Here is a 9,094-nt window from a genome sequence, read left to right on the forward strand (position 1 = left end):
TTAAATCATTATTTTCAGATCGAAATAAACATGGATATATTTTTAAGTGAAAGGCAATCTCTTCTTAAATTTCTAAAATAAAACCGATTTACAGAAGTTTTTTGCTCATGGCAGACTGATGTGGAAAAGTCCCAAGATAGCCCTCGTGTACGGGACCCAAGACTTTTCTATGCCTTCAGGAAGCTGCGATGAGAAAGTTTAAGCAAGTCTGCCATTTGATGCTGTCAGCTTGCTGTAGAGGGACACCGGTCCTACCTGAAGAAGTGATTTTTGTATGCAACTGATCGTCCATCTAATAGAAGCTGCTTATAAAATACGGTTTACTGCACGCGGTCGCTTCATTCCCAGCTAATTAATCCATCAGAGAGAGGATCCAGTAGTAATTACTTTCACTCCTGTCCAATCAACCTGGGCCAGATTTATGCCCGTGACCCTGAGAGAAGACTCTAATCTCAAACGTCTGGATATGTTTAGAATAGCGATAACAGTTAATGAAGGATATTCTTTTATTTTTAATCTAGCACCAGAAAACACAAATTGAGTCATGTTGCCAAAAGGGGTTAGGGTTTAATTATATTGAAAAATCTTTTAATTCTTGCAATGAGCCAATTTCACCTTTCTGAAGCGAGTATTATTTATTTCTTGGATTCTGAGATCCTGCTCCTAAAACATGGCACTTTGACGGGCGCCCGGGTGGCTCAGTCAGCTGAGCACCCGACTTCGGCTCAGGTCATGATCTAACGGTTCGTGAGTTCAAGCCCGGCTTCGGGCTCGCTGCTGACAGTGTGGAGCCTGCTTGGGATTTTCTCTCTCTTTCTGTCTGCCCCTCGCTCACTCGCACTTTGTCTCTCTCAAATAAATCAATCAATAAATAAAATAATTATTAATTAATTAAAAATAAAAACTAAAACATGGCGACTGGAAGTGGCCAATTAGATGTGACTATTTTGATGCGGCTGAGTGAAAACAGCTATGGTAAGTTGTGGAAACTTTTTTCTCATCAAGTAACATGAGCAATATACATCGCTGGCTCTCCTCTCATCTCTGAGTTTTACCTACACCAGCGATCTGTGACATCTGGTGAGGCTCATGGATGAGGGAAGATGTAGACAATGAGTGCACATTACTTGCGTGTAAAAGGCGTATTTTGATGTGGCTCTTTCGACTCAGCTGCACTGAAACTTTCCCCCTATCTCATCAGCTATATCCACTTAATAACTTCACTGACCTCTTCCAGAATCTGGATTCAGCCAGGCCAGGCATAGGCCTTTCAGCAGCCTCCCTTCTGAGCCTAGATTGGGTGAAGACTTTGTGAGGGTAAGTTGAGGGGATGGGTGAGTTATTCTCCTCCAGGATTCCCTACGTGCTAACGAATTCGTGGATCTTCTAGACCAGTGGGCATCAAACTTCAATGTCATCAGAATGACCTGGAAGTCTTCGTAACACAAGAGATTCTTGGGTCCTGCTCCCAGAGGTCTTGCGGGACAGTGACAAAGATTAGTTTGCATTTCCAACAAGTTCCTGAGGGATTGTGATGCTGCATGTTCAGAGCCACACCTGGAAGGCAACCAGCCTACAACTAGGTCCGGTCTTCAACCTCGGTGTGGGTACACACTAAGAACTTCTTAGAAAGAGGCCAGATCTCACTTTTGAGGGTATATAAGCATACTACAATGGAAACTGTACTTAACTTCTCCCCTCTAGTTCGTCAAAAGCCTGTCAGTACCTCTCAGCCCATTTTTAATTAGTGTTCTCGGTCCTACAAAATGCCAGCCCGGAATCTCTGCACGAGATGACCTTTACCTTCTGTCTCGCCTGGCAAGCAAGTCATCACTCTGCAGAATTGCCTGGTGGGTTTTTTTCTTCGAAATCCCCACGCATTTCCTCTTCCCTGGGTCCGACACCAGCCTAGTGAACATCCCATTCCGAAAATGCTCCTTTCTCACAAGTCACTCTGGCATTAAGACATTCGCACTCTGTTTTATATTCTCGTTCCCACAGGATCCTGCCTCTGCTTACCTTTTTACTGACAGTCCTGGTTTCTCTGTGCACAGTATTCCCAAGGCCAGACTCTCTTCTCTATTACCCCTCTTCATTTTAGCCACATTGGACAAGCAATTCTGCGTAATGGTTAAGGGCTGCACTTACCCTGTTTAAAGCACCGACGTTAAATCCTATCCCTACCGCTTACTAACTGCATTAGCTTAGACATGTTATTAGATCTCTGACTCAGTTTGTCATATGCAAAATGTGGATAATAATGCCTGACCTTATATGGTTGTTATGAGGTTCGAGGATTAAGTTAATTATTCTTTTTAATTTTTTTAACGTTATTTATTTATTTATTTATTTATTTATTTAACTTTGAGACAGGGAGAGACAGAGCATGAACAGGGGAGGGTCAGAGAGAGGGAGACACAGAATCCGAAACAGGCTCCAGGCTGAGCTGTCAGCACAGAGCCCGACGCGGGGCTTGAACCCACGCACGCGAAACCATGACCTGAGCCGAAGTCAGACACTCAACCGACTGAGCCACCCAGGCACCCCCAGAAAAGGCAGTTTTATCCTCGATATTGCTTTGAAATTCATTTGTTCATTTTTCTGTTAAAATTAGTATTTTTCTCTCTTCGAGTCTTCAATGGATGGCAGGCTTGTTTCTGCCACTGAGCTCTCTGCCTTTTTGAGGTTGCTCTCAACCTTCCACCCTCAAATCTAAAGACTTCTTCTCTGTCCCTATTTTCCTCCATTGCATCTTTAAACGCTGCGGAACAATCTATCTTGGCACACTCTGTCATGATTCAGATTTATCTTTATAAAATTTACAATATTTCCTCTGCTTAAGTAATTGTTTTCTTCCCCTTTACCAAATTAGCCTGCATCAAACACCAAAGAAACACGCCTGAAAAGCACAACGAAGCCTAATGATAACCCTAGAATCCTAAAGAGTTATCAATGAACACGTACACATAAAGACTACGGAGACTCCTTTGCATCACATTATACTTCTTTAGAAGGGAGGGTCTAAGTATCCGGTAAAAGATCAGAGAAGGGGATCTCAACGCCAGGGATCAGGCTTCATCTACTTTTTGGGCTACTCGGGCCCCAAACTTGTACACTTCACAGATCCACAAACAAGTCCTAGTTAATTGGGCCTACCCTCCTTAAAAGGAAATTTGGTAGCCATGGTTTTTTATAATGTTTATTTTTGGGACATAGTGCAAACGTGGGAAGGGCAGAGACAGAGAGGGACAGAGGATCTGAGGCGGGCTCTGCGCCGACAGCAGTGAGCCAGATATGGGGCTCGAAGTCACGAACCATGAGATCATGACCTGAGCCGAGATCAAACGCTCCAATGAGCCACCCAGGCACCCCTCACAACCATGTTTTAGTACTGGAGCATGATCTTGGGAATCCCACCACTCCAGACCCACCCTAATTGCCACATTCAAGTATCTGTTCTCTCCTCTTCCAGAAAGGTGCTCTGATAAATAAGCTTTTCTCGGTTTCATTATATTCCCACTGACGCTTAGCGTCCCATTTTTATTGACACCTAAGGAGGTACCTGCCTGATCTGCCCCTTCATTGGGCTCAGGCATATTTCTGTCATTTCATAAAATGGTAATCTGCTGGAATATTTTCAACAAGTTCTGTCCTACAACATGATTCTCAGTGGAAGAACAGTAGCCCGTGGTATCAGGGTGTCAAATTTATTTAAAGAACCCCATCATTTTGACACTTCTATTTCCTGTATCTTCATAGTATTCACAAATACACTGTACTACTTATGTATCTCTGCCTATAAATCTTTACGTTTATAATGTGCTCTTTCCTTCGAAGGAATTCTTAGAAGAAAACTTGATGGTTCACATAATATGCATATTTCAAGGCATCTCATACATACTTCCCTCCAAATAGATCGTGTCAATTTGTGTCTTGTGCAGATATAAACAATAAAACCAGGAGAATATTTGATGAAAGAGTGTTCCTGGGGGGCGCCTGGGGGGCCCAGTCTGTTGAGCATTGGCTTCAGCCCAGGTCACAATCTCACAAGTTTGTGAGTTTGAGCCCCATGTCTGGATCTCTGCTGTCAGCACAGAGCCCGCTTCAGATTCTCTTCCCCACACCCCCCCACCCCCGTCCCTTCCCTGCTCACTCTCTCAGATAGATACATAGATAATTAATTAATAAATTAAAGTATTCCTGAGAAATAGAACCTGACACCACAAGGCAAGCACATGTTGGGTGTATATGAGGAATGGAAAGGTGGGCAGTGGGGTTTGAAGTGAGTGAGTGCCAGGGAAGTGGTAGGAAATGAAGTCCCAAAGGGAGCAGGGCCAGATGGTGGGGTGGCCTTGAAGGACAACTTGGGAACTTTGCCTTCGACTCTGAATAAGATGCAGTGCCAATGGAATGTTTTGAGCAGAAAATACACATGGCATGACATGTTTTAGCAGATTACTCAGGCAGCTGTGTTGAGAAGTGACAATGGTAATAGCAGAGAAAAGACAGGAGACGGCAGTGACTTAGAACAGAGTGCTGGCAGGAGTAAGAGACCTCACGCTTGAAATATATTTTGAGGGTAAAACTGACATGAGTTGTTAGTTGACTGAATATGTGGTGCTAAAGACAAGAGTCAGGGGGCGCCTGGGTGGAAGAAAGACAAGAGTCAGGGGGTGCCTGGGTGGCTCAGTCAAGTGAAGCATCTGACTCTTGGGTTTCTGCTCAGTCACGATCTCCCATTTTGGGATTTCGAGACCCACATCAGGCTCTGCGCTGACAGCATGGAGCCTGCTTGGGATTCTCTCTCTTTCCCTCTCTGCCCCTCCTCCACTTGCTCTGTCTCTCTCAAAATGAATAAACTTAAAAACAAAGAAAAAGAAAAAAATGACAAGAGTCAGGACTAACTAAGCATCTTCGTTTGATCAGCTGAAATAAAGGAGTTGTCATTGAACGAGATTAGGAAAACGGGAGGAGGAAGTTTTTTGAGATGGAAATTGGGACCAGCTCAAGTCCCAGTCAGAAGGGCCCAGAAAATACCACACCTGGATGGGCTAAGAGCTGCATCAACAAGCTAATTAACTATGTTAAAAGGGGTGGAATGCAGAATACTCTGTTTTATTTTCCCAATATATCAGCCACATTATCCCTTGTGTATTTTCCTGCCATCTGCATGCTATCTTAACTGGAATGGTACTAAAAGTGTAACTTCAGGTAAATCATTTAATCCGAAACTCCACTGCCATGTCCATGTCCATGAACACATTATTTAATTGCAAGGATTCAATCAAATAATGGATGAAAGGGGACTAGCACGATATGTGGCATGCAGTTAAATTTCAAAGAATGCTGGTTCCTTTAGACCCCCGCCAAATCATAAATCCTTTGAGAATAGAAACTTGGCCTCCATGGCCCTAACAGCACACTGTATGTTACCTTATATATAGTAGATGAATAGTATTTACTTCTTTAAATAGATTAAGTACTTAATAAGCACTGTTTTTAATTTTTTTTTAATCTTTTATTTATTTTTGAGAGAGAGAGAGAGAGAGACAGAGCACGAGCAGGGGAGGGGCAGAGGGAGAGGGAGACACAGAATTCAAAGCAGGCTCCAGGCTCTGAGCTGTCAACACAGAGCCCGACATGGGGCTCAAACCCAAGAACCATGAGATCATGACCTAAGCCGAAGTAGGATGCTTAACCAACTGAGCCACTCTTTTTTTTGAAAAGAGAGAGACAGAGTGTGAGCAGGGGAGGGGCAGAGGGAGAGGGAGACACAGAATTCAAAGCAGGGTCCAGGCTCTGAGCTGTCGGCACAAAGCCCAATGCGGGGTTCGAACTCGCGAACTGTGAGATCACCACCTGAGCCAAAGTCAGATGCCTAACCGACGGAGCCCCCCGGGTGTTCCAATAAGCACTTGTTTTTAACGGCCATCACTGGTATTCCCGAATCATATGTATGTCAGGTAAGCTCAGTTACATATATAATTCTTTGTACTTAACATTGATTATCATTTCTCTGTAGCCAAGAGGTAATTTTTGGTAAAGTCTATTTTGCTGACAACTGCTTTCCTGGTCTCTAATTTTTATTTTGAACTTCCAGTATAATGCTTTGTCATATATCATATTCTTTTAAGTTTTTTATTAATGTTTTATTTATTCTTGAGAGAGAGAGACAGAGAGACAGAAAGAGACAGAGCGTGAGCAGGTGAGAAGCAGAGAGAGGGAGACACAGAATGGGAAGCAGGCTCCAGGCTCTGAGCTGTCGGCACAGAGCCCGACGTGGGGCTCGAACTCACGAACTGTGAGATCATGACGTGAATGGAAGTTGGACACTTAACCGACTGAGCCACCCACGTGCCCCTGGCATGTATCATTTTCTACCTACCCTATCGAATTCCTCTACCGCAGCCAAGGGACTCGCTGCCCTCTCTTCACAGGCCCAGGAAGAATGAATTCAAGTTTGTTTGTCCCGGGAAGGAGGGAACAGGGGACAGCTGTGTCTGGGAAGGCTGTGCTGTCCTCGGAGCGGCCATCGCATGGGGGGCGCAGGGCCTCGAGCCGCTACCTGTGAGGCTAGTGGCCTCCCCTGTCCGTTCTGTCTCTGAGGGCCGGCCGCTGGGACTGCCCTGCGATATTCGGCTGTGACACACCGACCTGGGGGTTCCGGGAGGGCTGGACCACAGGAACTCCCCTCCTCGGTCACCCACGGAGGAGAAGCAGCTCGGGCTTCTTCATGAACTCTCCAAATCTCTCCAGAGAATTGCCTGCCTCTTACTTTACATTGCCTGGGAGAGTCAGAAGAAATGGATTTTCTTCAGATTGGATGCACTCCAGATAATAAGGTTCGTGTTCTTCACATCGTGAGTCTAAGTCGCCGGGGTACACAGCCTTCAGGCCACGGCGCCACGGGGAAACGTGGTCCGCACACCGCTCAGGTTAGGCTCGCTGATTAAGGTCGAAACACCCCCGGCGGTGGCACTTTTCTCTTGTTTACCATTTCAGCAACTGCGCCCAATCACAAGGAGACTAATTGACCAAATTCAGACAGGATGTCATGGAAATATTTCCACACAAATTAGTATTTATCTTCTCTTTCAAGGTCCGCAGGGCAGGAAATTCCCAAACCTTTAGCAATTTCTGCCAGAATTAAGTGAACTTCGCTATCGAGAAACGCTTCTTTATTTCCAACCACACTCCCTCAGTTTGGGGCTTGTTCTTTTTTGTTCTCTTCTCTTTTGACTGCATAAATCTCTATTCTGCAAAGGCTTTTAAAACTCCACGCTAAATTAATTCCACTGGCAACTTAGGTGGACAACTGTGCTAAAAAAAGAAAAAAGATGCTTAGTGCTTTCTCTAAGCAAATCATCTCCATTTTGGGTTTTTTTTTTCATGTTCATTAAATACGTCAAGTAAAAATCTGGGAAAAAAATGACTTCTGTGCATTCTTCAGCCAGTTACAAATCTCAACTTAAATTGCAACTGCTTCTATGTTATTGGAAGTAGCGAAGTGAACATTAAATCTATTTAGATATTTATTTAGATCTTCCCTCCTTCTAGAAAGGCTGTGAGGTGGCTAGAAATTTAGGCTGTTACTACTCAGTGCTCAATCCAGACAAAGTCGGCGTGTCGTGTAATCGCATGTGGATTAAATGACGCAAACTGAATATAAAAATCACGTAATTTAGTGTAACCTGAAAAAATTAAAATGAAACATACAGAAAATAAACAATTAGAAAAGTGAAATAATACACATGGCGCCAGTCATTAGACACTGATAAAACATCCAAGCGGAAGAACTGAAGTGCAGTAGGTCACAATGAAATTAGATAATAAAGCAGATACCAAGATTCTCATGGCTTGTCCCGGTTTTGTGCACACTTATAAAATTATAAGTGACTACAGTTTAAGGCATTTGCAATTTAGTGTTAAGTGTGTGTGTTTTTTAATATATATATACATAATTTTGGTCAACCTTTAAGTCAGTCTGTGTGGCCTTGTAATGATAGAAATCTAAATTGCCTGGTTTAAATGATCACCTAGGGAATGTGAAGTTCATGGAAATGAGCAGGGTGCCATTCATTAGCATGTCAACGATGCTTCTTCAACAGGATGCCATTAAATTATTGTGGTGATAATTGAGACACTAAAAAGAGACAGATGCTGGGCCTGTAGTTCCTAAGATCTTATAACCCATTAGCAATTAAATTTCAATGAGCTAACATAACTTCACTCTCACTAAATTAACAACTGGGAATATTCTTTCTGAAGCTTTTTCCAGGCGGGTTTTTGCCAGATTTTAAAAAGCAAAATGGAGGGACGCCTGGGCGGCTCAAGTCAGCTGAGCGTCTGACTTTGGCTCAGGTCATGATCTTGAGGATCAGGAGTTCAAGTCCTGCATTCCTGCATCGGGATTTGCGCTGACGGAGCGGATCCTGCTTGGCATTCTAGGTGTCCCTCGTTCTCTGACCCCCCCCACTCGCACTCTGTCAAAAATAAACAAACATTAAAAACATTTTAAAAGCAAAACGGAACTCCATTAAGGTGTAGGAGACAGAGCGTCCAGGTATCGGACACCAGAGTGTCTGGCTGTCGGAACCGGAACTTGGGTGGCAGCCCAATTACATCAGAGCGATCGGATGGATCCTGAGGTCGTGAAGAAGAAGAACGTACGCTCACAAGGTCAGTTCCTTCAGGGAAGGCATGTTAAGTGCCCGACGTGCAACAGAGGAAGATCATTACCAATAGAGCAAAGGTGGGCATCATTTAAGCTTGTAAGTGGATGGGCAAAGTCAGATTCTGATGGGTTCAGAAAATCAAGCCCTAGAAAACACCAGAACGAAAAGCACCCTGTCAAAAAGAAAGCGACAGTGTATAAGGAGCAAGATCCAATTTCAGCAGTTTTGGTACAGGAACTTGGAAAAGGCAGCACAGTAGTGTGGGAAGAGTCTGAATTCTAGAATCATATAGACATTAGATTATATCCTAGTTCTATCCCTTACTTACAGGATCCCTTGCCGGGTTATGTAATTTATCAGGTGCCAAATTTTCTGCGTGCCGTTATGGGCTCAACTGTGTCTTCCCAAACTTCCTATGT

General features: G+C 43.9%; 1 non-coding gene across 1 annotated transcript; it reads right to left on the reverse strand.

Annotated features, from left to right (window-relative positions):
- Positions 1-2,458: 2,458 nt before the first annotated feature.
- Positions 2,459-2,542, reverse strand: TRNAR-UCG (transfer RNA arginine (anticodon UCG)). The gene has a single exon. It is a non-coding gene; the product is annotated as a tRNA-Arg (tRNA).
- Positions 2,543-9,094: the final 6,552 nt, after the last annotated feature.

This window comes from Prionailurus viverrinus, chromosome X (genome assembly GCF_022837055.1).
Source record: "Prionailurus viverrinus isolate Anna chromosome X, UM_Priviv_1.0, whole genome shotgun sequence".
Classification (NCBI taxonomy): Eukaryota; Metazoa; Chordata; class Mammalia; order Carnivora; family Felidae; genus Prionailurus; species Prionailurus viverrinus.